General features: G+C 35.2%; 1 protein-coding gene across 1 annotated transcript in view; it reads right to left on the reverse strand.

Annotated features, from left to right (window-relative positions):
* drd (drop dead) overlaps nucleotides 1-21,770 on the reverse strand; it is a 100,571-nt gene that overhangs the window by 14,168 nt on the left and 64,633 nt on the right. The window lies entirely within an intron of this gene.

Consider the following 21,770-nt stretch of genomic DNA (forward strand, 5'->3'; position numbering starts at 1 on the left):
TTGTGCGTTAGAACTAAATTCCGATAAACGTGAGCGCAATTGTCGGTGTCCGTTTTATAGTTCATCGTTTTGTGATTAGGGGTGTTCATAATATGTAACATCTCTAAAAAATAGCGTTTATTATAGATTTTTTCTTCTTGCAAGATTGCTACTTTATCAAAGTCGGGATAGTGTCCCGTATCCTGGCAATGAGATGACAAGGCTGTCTTATTGTCCTCCGAATTATTCCTCAACTTAATGTTTGATTTGTGAGCGGAAATCCTTGTCTTTAATTTCGATTTTGTTGTCCCCACATATACCATATCGCATACGTGGGACGCGTCGCCACTGCATGGTATTCTATAAATTACATCAGACTTCTCATTTATTGGAATTTTATCTTTGGTATTTGAGTAAACTTGTTTCAGCGTATTGTCATAAGTAAACGCTATGCGGAAATTGTCCTTGTCATATATTTTTGAGTATTTAATTCTCTCAGATAATCCTGGTACATATGTTGCCGATTTATACATTTGATTGTTCCCGTCACTATATGATTTCTTTTTACCGGTCTGGACATAGAAGTCGCGGATAAGCTTATTAATTAAGCAATGTGGAAATTCATTTTTCTGCAGGATATCTTTGATAGTGGCAATGTTCTTCTTATGATAATTTTCGTCACTTATCGTGAGGACTCTTGTTATAAAATTTTTGGCGGTATTTCGAATTATTTTCTTCTCATGTCTCGAGTTAAAATTAATGAGCCTCCCTGATGCTGTAGGTTTCTTATACCAGTCAACTGTTAATTTGTTGTTTTTCCTTATTATTAGGGTGTCCAGGTAGGGTAATTGTCCATCTTTTTCTATTTCTAATGCAAATTTTATTTTCTTGTTGTAATTGTTTAGTGTGTTGAGCATCTTGTCAATATTTTCTGTTTTAGCAATTGCAAAGATGTCGTCGACATATTTAGTTAGTAATCGGGGTTTGCTTTCGGCGTCATTTTCAAATTTGATTAATAATTCCTCCATTACTATGTCTGCGATAACCGGTGAAGCGGGGGAACCCATAGGCATTCCTGACTTTTGCTCGTAAATCTTGTCGTTATATTTGAAATAGCGATTCTCTTTAATGCAAAATTTCAATATGGTTAAGAAAAGGTCTTTGGTTAGAGTTGTGTGTTCTTGTATTGAACTCCACTTGGAATCTATTATCTCTATGGCTAAATCCACGGGTATGCTTGGAAAAAGCGAGACGACATCAAACGACACAAGACTTTCATCGTCGTAAATATATGTTTTTCCGATCTTTTCTTTAAACTCGACTGCGTCTTTCACATTAAACTTGGAGGACATTGTTACATTTTTGAGCACGCGGATAACATATTTACATAGGTTATAGGACGGATTCCTTCTTTGTGAATTTTAGGCAGACCGTAAATTCTAGGGGGATGGGCCGTTTTGCAAGTTAGGTTATTCCTTTCTTTTAAATCAATCACTTTGTTTGTGTACATTTTCTCTACAATTTCGTTATTTTTAGCTCGTAATTTATTCGTGGGATCACGTTTCAAAACCCTGTATGTCGAAATATCATTGACTATTTTCTGCATCTTTATATCGTATTCCGATTTTTCCATCATTACAGTTACGTTTCCTTTGTCCGCATTGAGAATTAAAAGTTGGTCATTGTTTTTTAGGAACGTCTTAGTAGAATGTAGGGTATCACGAATAAATCTATCTCTAATGGTGATTGTCATTTTATTCAGGTGGTCTCCTATTAATGTCGTCAGATTATTTATTTCTATTTCCTGATTTTCTTTATCTTTAATCGTCTGTTTGCAGCTTTCCCCATCTGCAATAATTTTAAAAAGTGGAAAATCTGTCTTGGTCATTGGTAAGGCAAATTTAGGTCCTAAGGATAAGAGCCATTGAACGTCATTTGGAATTTGTGAAGTTGTTGTGTTTTGAAACCATTCTGGTACAGCCCTAATGTTAAGTAGTTGTTTTTGTTTGTCCCTTAGCTTTTCATACTTTTTGGTTTGTCTTTTCTTAATATTTGTCGTGAGAGTGTTGATTATTTTGTTTTCACTTTCGAAAAACGCATTTGAATCGCGCATGCTTAGTTGTAGTTCAATCTGGGCTTTTAGTGTGTTTACCTCTTTTTTCTTTCGTCGAAGTATTTCGTGTTTTATGTTGATAAGTAGATTCACTAATTTACTTTGGACTTTCTGGACATATGCAGACACTGAATTGTTGATATGTGTTGACATCTTGTTGTTGCTGGTGTTGTTGCTAATGATGTAGGCAATATTTTTAGTGGCATCGTTGATAAAATCTGGTTTTAAGCCGCTTCTTCTGCACTTTTCCAAGAATTTGGTAGATTCTGCTGTTTTTGTGATTTGCTGTGTGATATTTTGGTAGCGTTTGATGTGTTTCCTCGTCTTGATGTTATAGTTGTTTTTTATGTTAGTGTAAACATTTGACTTGATTTTATATTCTCGGTGTGCTCTCCGATTTGATAAAGTAGCAATCTTGCAAGAAGAAAAAATCTATAATAAACGCTATTTTTTAGAGATGCTACATATTATGAACACCCCTAATCACAAAAGGATGAACTATAAAACGGACACCGACAATTGCGCTCACGTTTATCGGAATTTAGTTCTAACGCACAACAACAAACCTACAGTAGGTGTCGTGTGATCGTGTGTTCATGTTTAACTCATCGTCCGTCTGCTGCCAAGATTTCTTCGGACAACAACATTGCTCTGCTGAGATGACATACAAACATTTCTTTGTCTTACTGTTCAGCGCTTTATGTATTGTTGTTTGTATAAAATTTTTGTTTACAATTACTGTATTTTAATTATTAGTTTTCCTGTTTATGTTTAATATCTTCTTCGTGCTTGTTTGTTATTTTACATTTTAACATATGATTAGTCGACCGGACAAAGCTAATAGTGTAAGTCGTTTTAATGCACTTGTGCATATGTATGTTTTTGTTGGTTTATATTGTGATGTAAAAATATTGTTTTCCTTTTTTTAGTCCTGAAGATGCCTTCAGACTGAAGGCGAAATATCGACCAAAATAAAAATAAAAAGTAAATAAAACATAAAAACATTTAATGTTTTATTTAACATACGGCCTATAGCTCAAAAATAATTATTAAATAGGTTTTAAATTTGTTTATAACCAAGAAACATACATACGTCAAAAACCGATAATAGAAATGTTTAACTTTAGACATAGCTTTATTTTTAATCCAACCTTTAAATATAAAGTGAGCTTTAAAGTTACCGGTTACTTGAAAAATTTCAGCGAACTTTGTGAAGAATCTTAACCAATAACTTTAAAGCTCACTTTATATTTAAAGGTTGCATTAAAATTTATGGATACTCTAAAAGTATCAGGGAAAAAGTATCGATACTACTCAGTATCGGACTCATTAAAATACGTTTTTTTGGAAGACTAAAATTATTTTAATCTTCAATCGTATATCTAGTTATTTCCTGAAATTAAAAAAATACAAATTTAAAATATTTGATTTTTATTTAATTTCAGAACTTACTTTCACGTTAGAAGTAATTTTAACGTTAAATGTACATACATACATACATATATATATATATACTTTCACGAATTTAAAATTTTATTAAGAATTTTTGTAAACTTTTTATTATTTGGGTATGCATTTTTGCAGCCTATTCAATTTTAGTATAATAATGTGCAAGTTTGAAATAAAAGTTAACAGTAGTAGGCTACACGTAAAGTTGAATAGGTTACAAAACTGCATACCCAAAAAGTTTATAAAAATTCTGCATTTTCGTGAACTTTGCGTAAAGTTTTATGGCCTTATTCATAAAAATAAAAAAAGGTTTATAAACTGAAAAATGTATGAAAATGTCATTTTATTAAGCTCTTTAAACCTACCTTATTTTTTATGAATAATGCCATTAAACTTAAATTATTTTGTTTATGTTATGCAACAGACTACACGAAATTTCAGTTTACCTTAAGTGATGGACAAAATTGAATGATAGTAATCCATATAAGCAAAGAAAATTGGGTTGCCAATGGAAGAAAAAATTTAAAAAGTGTGTTTTTTAAAAAGTATTCGATACGAGTACTTTGCAAAGTATCGAGTAAAATTACCAAATAAGGTATCGAGTATTAAAGTACATCAGTATCGATGCTTACTCAATATCGATAGTATCGTTCGAACCCAAGAATGATAGAATACAAGATTGCGTCGTCCTGGGCGTTGACATTTGTGTACCACAAGTAAACAAAGAATAGAGCGAAAAGAAGAACGAGTTGAAACAGCCAAAGCAGTTCACTTTACTGCGAAAAACGTGTTTTAATTTTGCTAAATGCGAAAATATTGCATTTTTCACCTAATCTATTAGAGAACAGTGAACATTGTAGTGCACTCCATTGCTTTGCAATTGAGGCTGCTTCAGCAAACGTTTTAGTGCACTCCATTGCTTTGCAATTAAGGCTGCTGCAGAAAACTGCAGCAGCATCTCTGCGGGACTGATTAGTTAACTTGCTAATGGAGGCTCCGTGGAGCAGAAACAAAATCATTGTGAGGAAATGCTGTTAATATAATAATAGAGAAACATTTCGGGAACGGCTTTGCCGTGCCCTATGTACACAAAATGCAGCGATTCGTCCCAGCGCTACACTTGCATCTACGCTTCTTGCATCTTGACGGCTGTCGCAATTTAACACACAGCACTTCATTGTATTAGTTTTTACGCAGTCTTCAACTCAAAAATCACTCACAAATTGCAAATTAACACGATTTAAACTGATTTTTCACTTATAATTCAAATTTCTCTTTCGCTGATTTGTAAACAAAGGTTTATTTACAAGTTACCACAACTGTCAAAATCGGCAAAACCAAAGTAGCGGTACCACTGACGGCGCCACCTTTGTTTGCTGCACCGTGGTTCGAACCCTATTCGTCACCCGCATTTTTAAAACACAAAACTTGAAACAACAAAACTGCAAAGCTTTTTACCCCAAACTTCAAATTCAGAAACTCACAAAATGAAAAGACCGAATCTAGANCCAAAGTAGCGGTACCACTGACGGCGCCACCTTTGTTTGCTGCACCGTGGTTCGAACCCTATTCGTCACCCGCATTTTTAAAACACAAAACTTGAAACAACAAAACTGCAAAGCTTTTTACCCCAAACTTCAAATTCAGAAACTCACAAAATGAAAAGACCGAATCTAGATATATCGATGATAAACAAACAAGCAAGCAAAAAGCTCTTCAAAGCAGGATGGGCAAATGGAGTGGTCATTTACGCCTATCACAGTCAGGTGTTTGCGCCACGTGAAGTGACCAGTCAGCAAAAGACGTTTTTAGTGAGAGAAAAAACTATATAGACCTTCTGAGATTGGAGGCAACATAAGTTTTGCCCAGCTGCATCCACTCGATGGCTCCCAGTCATTGCTGAACGAAGTATCCACCCAGTTTATGATGGTGGCTTCGACGGTCGAAANTGGGCAAATGGAGTGGTCATTTACGCCTATCACAGTCAGGTGTTTGCGCCACGTGAAGTGACCAGTCAGCAAAAGACGTTTTTAGTGAGAGAAAAAACTATATAGACCTTCTGAGATTGGAGGCAACATAAGTTTTGCCCAGCTGCATCCACTCGATGGCTCCCAGTCATTGCTGAACGAAGTATCCACCCAGTTTATGATGGTGGCTTCGACGGTCGAAATGGGGAGTGCTATAACTGGTTGCGGATCGAGGAATGCCTGGTCTGAGCCAACTGTGGCCAAAGGGTCAGACGTCCCGAGTTGCCCGGCACCCAGAGTTAGGCAAGCTCGTTCGTTATCTTTACCAACATAATTTAGTCGGGACTTGCATTGCCGAACTAGTTTTGAAGTACTTGGATAGAGGGCTGGCCAATGCCTTAAGTGCAGCTTGGCTGTACTTGTAGACACGTAAACTTCTTCCCCTCCACCTATTTTCCACCACGTAGTCTATGGCTTTGGGGGTTGCAAATACCTCAGCCTGGAATACTGATGCATATTCCCCAAGAAAAAAATTACCCTGAGTCAGTTTTGGAGCCATCAGTGAAGAATCGGCAATGTACGAGTGCGGGCTCAGTGCTGGAATTAAACCAGCATTCCCCCTCAGGGAACTCTCTCTCTCTAGAATCTCTTCAACAAAGGTAATGGGAGCGTACTATTCTGCAGCACTGAAAAGAAACAAGTGCTCAAAAATCTGCCGCCGCCAATTTTCGNAGTCAGCAAAAGACGTTTTTAGTGAGAGAAAAAACTATATAGACCTTCTGAGATTGGAGGCAACATAAGTTTTGCCCAGCTGCATCCACTCGATGGCTCCCAGTCATTGCTGAACGAAGTATCCACCCAGTTTATGATGGTGGCTTCGATGGTCGAAATGGGGAGTGCTATAACTGGTTGCGGATCGAGGAATGCCTGGTCTGAGCCAACTGTGGCCAAAGGGTCAGACGTCCCGAGTTGCCCGGCACCCAGAGTTAGGCAAGCTCGTTCGTTATCTTTACCAACATAATTTAGTCGGGACTTGCATTGCCGAACTAGTTTTGAAGTACTTGGATAGAGGGCTGGCCAATGCCTTAAGTGCAGCTTGNAGTTGCCCGGCACCCAGAGTTAGGCAAGCTCGTTCGTTATCTTTACCAACGTAATTTAGTCGGGACTTGCATTGCCGAACTAGTTTTGAAGTACTTGGATAGAGGGCTGGCCAATGCCTTAAGTGCAGCTTGGCTGTACTTGTAGACACGTAAACTTCTTCCCCTCCACCTATTTTCCACCACGTAGTCTATGGCTTTGGGGGTTGCAAATACCTCAGCCTGGAATACTGATGCATATTCCCCAAGAAAAAAATTACCCTGAGTCAGTTTTGGAGCCATCAGTGAAGATTCGGCAATGTACGAGTGCGGGCTCAGTGCTGGAATTAAACCAGCATTCCCCCTCAGGGAACTCTCTCTCTCTAGAATCTTTTCAACAAAGGTAATGGGAGCGTACTATTCTGCAGCACTGAAAAGAAACAAGTACTCAAAAATCTGCCGCCGCCAATTNGTACTTGTAGACACGTAAACTTCTTCCCCTCCACCTATTTTCCACCACGTAGTCTATGGCTTTGGGGGTTGCAAATACCTCAGCCTGGAATACTGATGCATATTCCCCAAGAAAAAAATTACCCTGAGTCAGTTTTGGAGCCATCAGTGAAGAATCGGCAATGTACGAGTGCGGGCTCAGTGCTGGAATTAAACCAGCATTCCCCCTCAGGGAACTCTCTCTCTCTAGAATCTCTTCAACAAAGGTAATGGGAGCGTACTATTCTGCAGCACTGAAAAGAAACAAGTGCTCAAAAATCTGCCGCCGCCAATTTTCGTTCGCATCGCCTCACTCAGTGTTATACCAACATCCGTTTCTTTTTAGTCTGCAGGTGACCTTTAAGGCTTCCCACGTATGATGACACAAAGTGACGATAAGTTCACCAGTGCGTCAAGAGCACTTTACACCACTAAAAAAAATTAAAGTTAAATAAATAGGATATCAAGCAACCATTTTGGTTCTTTACTATCGAAACCAGATGAATTTTCGTGGACCCCCACTTACAACTCGGAGACCCCCATATTTTTTTCACGCCAACGTAGACCCCTGTCGAGTCTCCCGTGGACCCCTGGGAGTCCACCTGCGACACTTTGGGAATCACTGGTATAAAGTAAAGCATTTTATTATGGGTTTTAATTTTGTTTATAACCAAGAAACATACATCCGGCCCTTAGGGCCGTTTTCTGAAGTAACCTGTAATTTTAAAGCTCACTTTATATTTAAAGGTTATATTAAAAATTAAGCTATATCTAAAGTTAATCACTTATATTATTGGTTTTTGACGTATGTATGTTTCTTGGCTGTAAACCAAATTAAAACTTTAGACACAATCATAATTTTTAATGCAACATTTAAGTATAAAGTGAGCTCTAAAGTTATCTTAGTATGTCGGTGTGCCATCAAAAAGAAAGACCTATTCAGATATATTTCAATATTTTCAAAGGCACACAGCTGAAAAAGGTCTTATTTTATTCTTTAATGTGTAACTAATATGTGTATAAATAAATAAGAACAATTTAGTTATTGCTGAAAGTGCAAAATGGAAAAGAACTTAAAATACTACCTTGTTGATAAGACAGATTTGACAGATTTTAAATTACTAGTATCGCCCAGTTGTCGAAATTCGTCATCTTTTTTTATACACTTTTAAATTTCACCTGTCACCAGTACTAACTCTTTTATGCGAATTACTATTTTGAAGTCCACCAGCATAATTTATAGCGAATTTACAGGAAAACTTAAAATCGAATTATGAACGTTAATACCGGATTGATTAATGCTAATTCTACCAAGTCTCCTCCTCAGTAGCTTTTAAAAATAGACCGAAAAAGGAACCTCGATTTTCATTTATAAAAAATATGCATATGTATTTGTATGTATGTATAGATGAGATGCCCATCACTGACTAATATGTCAAACAATTCAGACTGTAAATAAGTCCGTAAGTAAGGTATTGACAACATATGTTGCTGTGTCAAATTTCAGGACGTTAGCATAGGTGGTTACGGAGATGACCGATAAGAGAATTCCTGTTTGAATGGGCGGTGCCACGCCCTCCTTTCCAAAATCGACCACTCTTCGCCGTAAGTACGGTATTGACAACATATGTTTCTGTGTCAAATTTCAGGACGTTAGCATAGGCGGTTACAGAGATACGCGTATGAGAATTCCAGTTTGAATGGGCGGTGCCACGCCCTCCATTCCAAAATCTACCACTCTTCGCCGTAAGTACGGTATTGACAACATATGTTGCTGTGTCAAATTTCAGGACGTCAGCATAGGCGGTTCCAGAGATAAGCGATATGAGAATTGCAGTTTGTATGGGCGGTGCCACGCCCCCTTTTCCAAAATCGACCACTTTTCGCCGTAAGTACGGTATTGACAACATATGTTGCTGTGTCAAATTTCAGGACGTCAGCATAAGCGGTTCCAGAGATAAGCGATATGAGAATTTCAGTTTGTATGGGCGGTGCCACGCCCCCTTTTCCAAAATCTACCAGTTTTCGCCGTAAGCACGGTATTGACAACATATGTTGCTGTGTCAAATTTCAGGACGTTAGCATAGGCGGTTACAGAGATGGCCAATAAGAGAATTTCACCTCCTATACAGCCACGCCCACTTTCCCAGTACCTACCATTTTTTACCTTAAGTAGGGTATTTACAATCTATGCATCTGTGCTAAGTTTCAGTTCCCCAGCATAATTCGTTTTAGAGATATAGTTGTTTTCACATTTTAGTCTATATGTCAGATGCTACGCCCCCTATAAATAGGTATTACCATTTCTGGATTAGAGGAAGTTATATACTTTAAATCGGTCTATGTTTCATTAAAATCGAGCGAAGGGTGCCTTCAAAAAAGGGATTGCAAAATTTTCTTGTGGCGTATTTATATATAGACTAGCTTATAACCGCGGGTTTCACCCCGCGCTTTTATGCAAATATGAAAAATAATTTAATAATAGCCGTCATCGATTCGCCAACAGTTAGCAAGTGGCGAAACGAACGAATTCAATGAGGTACAACCAAACTCGCTATCGTCTATCCGTGCTAGCTAACTTTGTTGTTGCTTTCACATGCAAAATTTTTCGTTAAGCGACCGGAACTCAAACATAGCAAGCAGCGAAGTGGCGAATCGATGACGGCTAATGTTAGATTTTATTTCTGTGCCCATTTCGTTATAGCTCGTTATTTTTTAAGCGAGTTAAGGTATTTAGGCCGTTTAAAACTATGAAATTATAAAATCTCGTCTGCGCGCTAGGCATACGAAAGATATCAATCCCTCTAAGTTTACCTTAAAATGGTTCCAGGTATACGACGCGTAAACATGTAACCTTCATGGAAGTGCCACGGCGGGTTCTAATATTTCCAACTCAAATTTAGTAACCTGGCCTTGATAAAATACCACTTCTCATTACTGTAGCAAATGCCTCAAGAGAGCTTTAGATTATAAGGCCGAACCCGGCTCTCCCTTTTCCATTTAATGAAATTTATTCTGTCAGTACGGCACTTATAAAATAAATCTCCATAACAAATTTAAAATACTTCGAGAGATTTTCTATCCTTCCAGAGATATGTATTAAGAAGTTTTTAGTATGTATGGGAGGCGACATGCCTTCTTTTTTAATAACTCACATTTTTTCCATGAGCAATTGATACATTTTGCATACACAACTCCATACCAAGTTCCAGTATTCTTCCACAAACACTTCCAGGGATATGTGGCAAGAAAAAGTAAATTTGTACTGGAAGTGCCACGCCCCTTTTTCTTATAACCCTAATCTTCTTCCATGAATTTAGAACTGATTTTACATACCCCAGTACCAAGTCCCAGTACTCTACCATGAACACCTCTAGAGATAAGCAGTATAAAACAGTAAATTTGTACGGGAGGAACCATGTCCCCTTTTCGAATAACGCAAATTTTTCTCCATGAGTATGGAATTAATTTTGTATACACATCTCGGTGCCAAGTTCCAGTCCTCTGCAATAAACACCTCCAGAGATATGCAGCATAGAAAAATCAATTTGCATGGGAGTTGCCACACCACCTTTTCCAATAACTCTCATTTTTCTCCATGAGTATGGTATTAGTTTCACATACATACATACATATGTATTTCCATACCAAGCTTGAGTGCTTTACCCCAAACATTTGAAGAGATATGCAATATGAAACTTTCAGTCAGTATGGGAGGTGCTACGCCTCTTTTCCAAAAACGTCCATTTTTCTCCGTGAATATGAACATGATTTCACACAGTATTGGCAAACTGTTAATCTGATTAACGATTAAAAATTAACGATTAAAATGTTAATCGCGTTTGACGATTAAAATTAATGAGTCGTAATCAACTGCACGATTAATGATAACATTTTTTTAATCGTTAATCGCTGGCTGCGATTACGTTTAATTAATTTAAAACATTAATCGTTAATCCAATTAAAAATAAAATCTGATTAATTTGTCTAGTTTGTCCGAGTTTGAAACCAAACACCAGTTATAGTAATTATTTTGTGTTTTACGCTTATAAAAAGCACATAATATAAAAAAATTATAATTATTGTTATTAGTAATACATAAACTGGGAACTTTTACAAACCTAGTTTGTAAAACGTTTGTTGGTATATATCTTAATGAAAATGCACACCAAATTGCTTAGATTGATGAGGAAACCCGACTTAGCCATACCGGATTAACTTGCTTTGTGTGCACAGGGAAATTCCAGCATAACTTAATTAATCACCAAACCTACTTGATCAAATTAAGAGTTAATGATTAAAAATTAATTTTTTAATCGCGGTTACGATTAACTGTTTAGTCGGATTAAAATTAATCATGATTAACTGTAATCAGATTGAATTTAATCGAATTAACTAACTAATTAAAACATCAATCGATTAATGCCAACATTGATTTCACATACATATCACTATACCAAGTTTCAGTTCTCTCCCACAAATACTTCCAGAGATATGTATGTAATATGAAAATTCCAATTTGTATGGGAGGGGCCTTGAGTTATCGGACTTACTTTCAGTCTAAGACCATCCTTCCGAAATCCGTAGTAAGTGTACTAAATTTCGTTCTGATCGGAAAACCGGTTAAGGAAGTAGCCTATTTTTCAATCCAGGTCATAAACCATCTTTGAGCAAAATTTCATTTTCAAACAGGTGGAAATTCTTAAAAAAGTAGCCTATTTTCCAGTCTAGGTCATACGCTATCTGTGTGCAAACTTTCATGCAAATCAGTTCAGTCATTTACGCGTATTAATTTAATTAAACTTTCCTAATACGTGATAACTCTTAAAATAGTAGCCTATTTTCCAACATAGGTCATAAGCTATCTCTGTGCGAAATGTCATGCAAATCTGTTCAGTCGTTTCCGCGTATTAATTTAATTAAAACTTTTTTAACAGGTGGCAACTCTTCCAAAAAATTTGCCTATTTTCCACTGTAGGTCATAAGCTATCTGCTTGCAAAATTTCATGCAAATCCGTTCAGACTTTTCCGCGTATTAATTTAATTAGACTTTTTTAGCAGGTTCTAACTCTTAAAAAAAGTACCCTATTTTTCAACCTAGCCCATAAGCTATCTGTGTGAAAACTTCCATGCAAATCAGTTCACTCATTTCCCCGTATTAATTAAATTAAACATTTCTAACAGGTGGCAACTCTTAAAAAAAGTAGCCTACTTTCTAACCTAGGTCATAATATATCTGTGTGCAAAATTTCATGCAAATCCGTTTGCTCGTTTCCGCGTATTAATTTAATTAAACTTTTCTAACAGGTGGCAACTCTTCCAAAAAATAAGGCTTTTTTCTACTGTAGGTCATAAGCTATCTGCTTGCAAAATTTCATGTAAATCTATACAGTCGTTTCCGCGTATTAATTTAATGAAACTTTTTTAACAGGTGGCAACTCTTAAGAAAATTAGCCTATTTTCCACTGTAGAGCATAAGCTATCTGTGTGCAAATTTTCATGCAAATCCATTCAGTCGTTCCCGCATATTAAATAAATTAAACTTTTTAACAGGTGGCAACCCTTAAAAAAAATAGCCTGGCCCATAAGCTATATGCGTACAAAATTTCATGCCAATCCGTTCAGTCGTTTCCGCGTGATGATTTCCCAAACATCCAAACATACAAACTTTCACATTTATAATATTAGTAAGATAAGATAAGATAAGATTACAGTTTATTTCCAATGAAGAGCACATATTTTTCTCAACGCCTAATGCATTTTCCAATATTACATTTACTATTTGCCATGATTGTTGAATGTCTTTGTTTTGCGATGAAAAAGTTAAACTCAAAAAGACCTACAAGAGGTACCCAAAGTGACACGTCAAAATTATTATTTTAATTAATTTGATAGTTTACAAAAATTTAAATGACATTACTGAAATAAAACAAAAAATAAATAAATTACAGGAAATGGTCACATTTGTTATCAACATTATATTGATAAAATCAATTTAAAGGTGAGAGACACAAAAGCACACGGTTTCGGAGATTTGCCCATATCGAGCCCTGCGATGATATCGTAAGCGACAATTCATCGAACAACAGCTATAAATAAGCTAAAGAAACTAAGTTAGTTCCTACAAAATCATGAGTTCTGTTTTTGTACGCAATATCCAGTAAAAACCAGTAATTGTTCTTACTGGCTGGCGTTTTCTAACACAAAAATTTTCAAGAAACCAGCAAAAGNTCTCCGAGTTTGCTGCAACAACAATTGCACGCAGTTTGCCAAACAAAATTTCTGCATAACACCGACCTAACACAAAAATTTTCAAGAAACCAGCAAAATAGAGCAAATTGAGGGAGCGAAAATGACAGCTGAACTTGCAAGTTTTACTAGATAAATGTTTACTATTTAATAGCTACTTGCCAGTAAGAAAAACTGCTGATGGTATAATGCTGAATGCAATTCACACTAATAAAATAATTGTTTGTGCGGCTTTATTTAAATATATAATAAGATAGGAAATTGGGGCGAGGTTAAAATTTTTTTCCTTTCATCAGTTCCACAAAATATGCGTTTCGGTAGTCCAATATGTCTATATTAAATTTTTTTTATAATAATTTCGAGTGCTTACATACATACATACTATGTATGCATGAAAAAATTAGAAATAACATTTCTCTACAGCTTCGTCTTAAAAAAAAACTGTATTCAATATTTCTTCATTCGTAACTTCTATATCTCTATGTATGTATATACATAAGTAAAGCTCGAAGCAACTCTCTCACGAAGTGTTACGCCCATGATAAAAAAAATAGAAGGTAGTTTCATTTCAAACTTTTTTGACGGATACTGGCATTTTTGAAGTTTCATAGATTGTATGTTTTAGAAGCAGGGTTGCCACACTAATATTAACAAAATATAATTGATGGTATTTTGGGATGGGAGTTTCTATTCTTTTTAATGGGTCTTAGTATTTTCAGACGATCCTAAATAGCATATATTTGGAGTTTTAAAATGTGTAATAATTATGATTAGAAGGTCGTGAGATGGACCGATTAAAATACCTCCAAAAATGTAGTTTTTTATGAATAAAAATAGTTATTTTAAAGGATGCTTTGAAAAAAATCCCTTGGACGTTAAAACAGTTTAAGCTTAAAAAATCTGCATAAAATTATAAAAAAAAATTCAAAGGGATGATAATAATGAGGATTTTCATGCTTTTTAACTTTTTTTTCAAAGACTGGTTTAAGAAAAACTTAAATATTAAGACCAAAACTATACCGATTTAGACTTTTGTGGAAAGGTATTTTCTCACCCTTTTTATTTATTTGCAAAAAAACTCATTCATGTCCCAATTTTTATTTTTTTAAATATCAACACATCTTAATTAAAGTTGGAATGAGACTCGTCATACTTTGAATTAAATTATTCAAAGATATAAAAAGGGTGATAAAATACCTTTTCAATGATACCTTACGAGTCTAAATCGGTGAAGTTTTGACTTAGTTATTCAAGTTTTTCTTAAACCAATCTCTGAAAAAAATTCAAAAACAGCATCAAAAATTTTATTATTAGGATTCTGTTGAATTTTTTTTTTAAGTTTAATACAAGTTTTTTAAGCNTAAAAAGGGTGATAAAATACCTTTTCAATGATACCTTACGAGTCTAAATCGGTGAAGTTTTGACTTAGTTATTCAAGTTTTTCTTAAACCAATCTCTGAAAAAAATTCAAAAGCAGCATCAAAAATTTTATTATTAGGATTCTGTTGAATTTTTTTTTTAAGTTTAATACAAGTTTTTTAAGCTAAAACTATTTTGCCATCTGAGGTGATTTTTTTCAAAAAATACTTAAAAATAACCATTTCTATTCATAAATAACTCAAGGAGGTATTTTCAAATCGGTCCAGCTCACGTAAATCTTAATATTTTTCCAAAATATTTTGGCGCAAGTCTTAAAATATAATAGATTTTATAATTCCAATGGAAACAATAGTGGAGTGATGCAATCTAATGTACATACATATCATGATTCAATAACTAAAGGTTTGCTCAATAGTGACAACAACGTTTTCAGTCTCCCTTACAAAAGGTTGCATTTAAGCAGGATGTATAAAGGGAAAAAGTAAATTGGTAAAAATGGTAGCTAAAAAGTACTTTTTTTAATTTAAAGTTTAATTTAAAAATAAACTGAGCTTAATATATATTGGAAAACATTTTAAATTTTTTAGTTTGTGGGCAAAATAAATACATAAATCAATGGTATGTATGTACATACAAATAAATATACGGATCTGTAATACGATAGTTGTTACAGAAATTGCCAAGTGCAATATTAAAGCAAAAAATCCTTAAATTGAAAATAGATCACGAAATCACGAAGTTTCTTCACCACAAAGCTTTTACGTTAAGCAAAACCGCTCATGCCATTGAAATGAATACTATACAAAATAGGGTTTTAATCTTTTATTTAAAGAGAACATAGAACACAGGAAATATTATTTTTAATATGCATTAATTGTACATGGTAATTTTTGTACCATGTACCACGCATTTGGTGCGTCTTGATGTTACACAATAGCAAATACATTTTATGAGAAGCATTTTAAACGCAGAAATGTACGCGGAGGTTTCTAATTTAGATGTTGCCCCGACCAGGGATCGAACGCAGGCCTTCCTGAGTGGTAATAAGCACCTCTAATCAATCAGGTACAGCGGCCCACTTGACAAACTACCTGTATCTATTTAAATGTATTATTGCTATATTTTAAGGGCTTTTGTTTTAAGTACTTCTTAGATTTTTAATTAGTACTTCTGTTTAGATTTTTAATTAGCTGGAACATTCTTGTTTTAAAAAACCGCTTCTTGGCGTCGGCGGTGGCACGTACGTGCTCTGAACACGTAATAAGCCGTTCCAAATAGTGGTCGCAGTTCCCAATAGTTGGGCCGTTGAAGTTTTTAAAAACGACCTCCAATCGCTTGATTGTCCCCAAAAAGCTAATGCTTGGCTTCATTAGGCCTCCTCTGGACACTTCATCTACCCACGTGAAGGTAGGCTCATTGGAAACGTGTTCTGTCAACCCCAGCATTCTAACAATAAATCCCGCGATATATTCGAGCGCGTCTTCGTGGAGAATATCAAACTCCTCTTGTTGTTGTAGCTCGTTGGGAAACGCTAGCTCGTCATATAACGCGAACTCCTCTGAAAGTACCTCTTCGTCAGTAAGAAAGCTTTTTAAATTTTGAATTGATGTATCAGTGGGCCGAAGCCACTCTGTTTCATCGGCTTCCACATTAACACGAGCAGCAAATTTCGCGGTATTTCGGGCTATGATTAGTTATATATGTATGTATTTATGAATGTAGTCTTGTTGATATTTGATGTCAGTATTTTTAAAGCAATTTACCTAGCAAGTACTTTCTCAACCTATATTTGAATTGCGTCGGGCCTGGATTATCAAAAAGTCCGCCTTTTGCGAGCATTGCCCCAAAAAAGTGCTCGATGATGTCCTGATTCAGACGGTATGTCAGGATGTATTCCATGTCATACTGGTCCTGGACATATCGAAACAGACCCCTGAGCGAGTTGTTGCTTATTATCACACCTTTTTGAAATGGTAGCTATGTGGTTTTCCCATGAGCCCGTGTGTTGTGCATAAACAAGTCCATTTTTTCCAAAATTGCGAGTTGGTTCAGCAAATCCATTCCGAACGGCTTTTTTGTTGGTATCGATTGGAAGCTCGTGAACTTGGTATTGAAAAGGTCGAACAAGTCGTCTACAATCGATATGAACTCGGCAGTTTCAATCGCAATGTAAACATCATACCCTAATGCATAACACCTCCTGACAGTTGGGAGGCCAACTTCACCTTCTGACGAGTAGCGCGGTGCACAGTGAGGTGTTCCTCTGAAAGTTTGTATGCAATTGAAGCATCTGAGGCCGATGTGTATGTGAGCAATTGCGCGATTGTTTTTGGTTTCAGATATGTTCCTTATAAACATATCCTGTGTCAAGGTAGTGATTTCGAATCAGCTTGAGCAAATGTGGTACGTCGGCAAACACAAAAATTTGTCCGCATGTAGCTGGGTTCAAAAACCATGTTTGCTCTGAATAATAAATGTAATTACAGTAAAACCCGCTTAAGTACCTCATGAAAAATGTCAGCTTTTTGAGGTACTTAGGAGGGTTGGGTACTTAAAAGAACCCGCTTAAGTACCTCGATGCGGGTACTTAAGCGAACATAATTTGTGATGTAGTTACATCTTCTTGTTAACTTACATACCTAAATAAGTCCTTGAAAGAAACTTGAACATTTAACGAAGTATACGCAATTTAAAACCAAGATCGTAGCATTATTTAAACACGTAAACACATAAAGGAAAACTTTATTAAAAAACAGATAAAGCAATTTGATGTCAGAAGAAGATTTAAATTATTATGATTTTCAGAAGAATTAAATTAAAAAGTCATTGATTATACATATTTATACTTACATATAAACAGGGCATATCATTTTGGATCAAATTCTAGATGATATTGTTTGTCACTAATGTATGTATATTTTGCAATTTTTAAAACTTTTCAAATAAAAAAAATTCATTCCCTAACAAATACCATAGAAACTTATGGCCTTATTCATGAAAAATAAAGTAGTTTATAAAAGGTTTATAAATTGAAAAATTTAAGAAAACGTCAATTTATAAAGCTCTTTAAACCTACTTAATTTTTTTTTATAAATAAGGCCATTCAAATATAAGCTTAAAATTTTGCAGAACACTGAAAAAAATTTATCAAAATTTCAAACTTGTTTATCAAAAGTGTTAAATTTTTTTATGAGTATACAGTTTTACAGCCCATTCAATTTTAGTGTAATAATGCTCAAGTTTCAAGTGGCTAAAAATTACCGTTGATTTTTTAGTATTTTTTTGTCGAAGATGTGTAGCGCTGCCACTGAATTTCAAAACAAGTTAATTTTTGAAGAAATTGAAAAAAGCACTTAAAAGAGGAAAATTATAAGTAAAATGGTAAATGGGTATGAAAAATGTAGGTTCAACTCCTTCCATAACGACATATTACTTCCAAACATATCTGAGACCANCAAAATGTTGGGAACTTAAGCGGGTTAGGTACTTAAGCGGGGGGGTACTTAAGCGGGTTTCACTGTATAGCGCATTATACAAAATATTGATAACATATTGCATACCTGTAGACACGTTCAACTCCTTCCATAACGACATATTACTTCCAAACATATCTGAGACCATTCCTACAACATTAAACCCAGACTCGTGAATTTTGCTTATTAAGTTGTCCAAAATACACTTCGTAATTTTGCAGTCGTATGCGCAGATGACTGGCTGCTTCCAAGACGCCTTAAGTCCACGTGCGATCACAACTTGCACGTAGTTGCATGGGTGGCGAATAATGTCATCCACGGGATACTTCATACTTCGCTTCAAGCTTCATTTCATCGAAACAAATAATGCATAACCTATCCGCAACAGAGGCCTCTCTAACACTTCGCATTATGTTAAGGGAAAAATGTAAAACTCCCTCGTCGACCTTTACCTTCAGCAGCCATCTTCGAATTGTAGATTTGCCAGGAAAAGGAAATCCATTGTTATGCAAATGAACATACGCCCTTGGCCCGGCTGCGTGTAGAGCAATAGCGGTAGAAATATCGCTCCATGTCCAATGCACTTTTTTGTCGCTATCTTTAAGTTTACGCATCTGACCTTCAGTAAAAATAGACTCGACACTAGTTTGAAGCTTTTCTAAATCGGCGAGTTTGTTTTTAAGCTTTTCCACTTCTGCTTCAAGAAGTGCTACACGACAATCTTCATATGATCTAGAACACAAACTTAATTTATTTAAGAAAAACACGCTACTGAACAAATTATTTTTATAATTACTCGGTTTGGGTTGAAACATCCACGAATTTGGAAGAATTTTCTTCATTAGAATCGAATATGGTTTCAATAGCAACAGGCAGAGCATCTTCCGATAATTTCCACCTTTTGCGATCTGAACCAGATAGATAATCCGCTAAACAAAAGTGTAGCGAGCAAATTTTTGAAGAAGGGTACAGTTCTATACCGCAGGATTCAGACCATTTTTTTTTATTTTTATTGCGTCTTGTGGAACATGAAACATCTTGATGTTTTCTTGGGGCCATGTTGTATGGCACAATTTACAACTTGCTTTGGGCATACTTGCTTTACTAATTTGGTAACAAAACTGAATTAACTTTTTTAGTTTTCTACCTTTCATGTACACATGTAAAACTATTGCACTCAAAGCACACAACAACCGAAGCAAAAACTGTGTTGAACAGAAAATATTTCAACTAAAATAAACCTCATAACTAACGCAATTAATCCACCGTACACGAATAATTCATAAATACACCGTTTGTTTTATGTGTAATGCAATTTAAAAGGGCATCAATTAATGTTTTATGTTTGCTTTATTGATTAACTCATAACTTATATATTAATTCATTTACTAAAACTAACTTTACCAGCTACCATGTATTTTTTACTATGATTAACTAAAGATTAAATGTATAAAATAAACCGATATTATACTGAGAACAATTAACTACAATATGCTTAAATGTTGAAGCAATAAAATGCTAATACTTCAGCTCTAGTATACTCTACCATCTGCTTTATATTCATACAAGCCCATTATCTTTGTTGCAAATACACTATATTCATTATATTTTCTTAATTTGTTTGCCACTTGTTTAAGCTTAACTTACGTGAGTGTGTGTGTCAGTAAGAACGCTATGTCCACACTTGTAAACGGGTGTCACTGCTCTGGGGCAGACAAAATACTAAAACTTAAAGGAAAAAAAGCAAACGCCCAAGGAAACCTGTAAACAAAAAGGTTCACTTGTTAAAATTTGGTATATTTGCCACTTGTTTAAGCTTAACTTACGTGTGTGTGTGTCAGTAGGAACGCTATGTCTAGGCCACAATCGGTTGGCGCTGCTCTGAGGCAGGAGAACGGTTCAAATGGAAGGGAGATGCACACTTATGACGAATATCTTATCTTACTAATATTATAAATGTGAAAGTTTGTATGTTTGGATGTTTGGGAAATCATCACGCGGAAACGACTGAATGGATTTGCATGAAATTTTGTATGCATATAGCTTATGGGCCAGATTGGTTAATAGGCTATTTTTTTTAAGAGTTGCCACCTGTTAAAAAGTTTAATTTATTTAATATGCGGGAACGACTGAATGGATTTGCATGGAAGTTTTCACACAGATAGCTTATGAGCTAGGTTGAAAAATAGGGTACTTTTTTTAAGAGTTGACCTGTCTAAAAAGTCTAATTAATTAATATGCGCGGACATCTGAATGATTTGCATGAAAATTTGCACGCAGATAGCTTATGCTCTACAGTGGAAAATAGGCTAATTTTCTTAAGAGTTGCCACCTGTTAAAAAAGTTTCATTAAATTAATACGCGGAAACGACTGAACAGATTTGCATTACATTTCGCACAGAGATAGCTTATGACCTATGTTGGAAAATAGGCTACTATTTTAAGAGTTATCACGTATTAGGAAAGTATAATTAAATTAATACGCGTAATGACTGAACTGATTTGCATGAAAGTTTGCACACAGATAGCTTATGAACTAGGCTGGAAATTAGGCTACTTTTTTAAGAATTGCCACCTGTTTGAAAATGAAATTTTGCTCAAAGATGGTTTATGACCTGGATTGAAAAACAGGCTACTTCTTTAACCGGTTTTCCGATCAGAACGAAATTTAGTACACTTACTACGGATTTCGGAAGGATGGATGGTCTTAGACTGAAAGTAAGTCCGATAACTCAGGGCCCCTCCCATACAAATTGGAATTTTCATATTACATACATATCTCTGGAAGTATTTGTGGGAGAGAACTGAAACTTGGTATAGTGATATCTATGTGAAATCAATGTTGGCATTAATCGATTGATGTTTTAATCAGTTAGTTAATTCGATCAAATTCAATCTGATTACAGTTAATCATGATTAATTTTAAACTGACTAAACAGTTAATCGTAACCGCGATTAAAAAATTAATTTTTTATCATTAACTCTTAATTCGATCAAGTAGGTTTGGTGATTAATTAAGTTATGCTGGAATTTCCCTGTTCACACAAACCAAGTTAATCCGGTATGGCTAAGTCGGGTTTCCTTATCCATCTAAGGAATTTGGAGTGCATTTTCATTATTAAGATATATACCAACAAACGTTTTACAAACTAGGTTTGTAAAAGTTCCCAGTTTATGTATTACTAATAGCAATAATTATAATTTTTTTATATTATGTTGTTTTAATAAGCGTAAAACACAAAATAATTATAATAACTGGTGTTTGGTTTCAAACTCGGACAAACTAGACAAATTAATCAGATTTTATTTTTAATTGGATTAACGATTAATGTCTTAAATTAATTAAACGTAATCGCAGCCAGCGATTAACGATTCAAAAAATGTTATCATTAATCGTACAGTTGATAACGACTAATTAATTTTAATCGTCAAACGCGATTAACATTTTAATCGTTAATCAGATTAACAGTTTTCCAACACTGTGTGAAATCATGTTCATATTCACGGAGAAAAATGGAGGTTTTTGGAAAAGAGGCGTAGCACCTCCCATACTGACTGAAAGTTTCATATTGCATATCCCTTCAAATGTTTGGGG

This window comes from Rhagoletis zephyria, unplaced genomic scaffold (assembly GCF_001687245.7).
Source record: "Rhagoletis zephyria isolate East Lansing unplaced genomic scaffold, Rhagoletis_zephyria_1.1 Rzeph_scaffold_01604, whole genome shotgun sequence".
NCBI lineage: Eukaryota > Metazoa > Arthropoda > Insecta > Diptera > Tephritidae > Rhagoletis > Rhagoletis zephyria.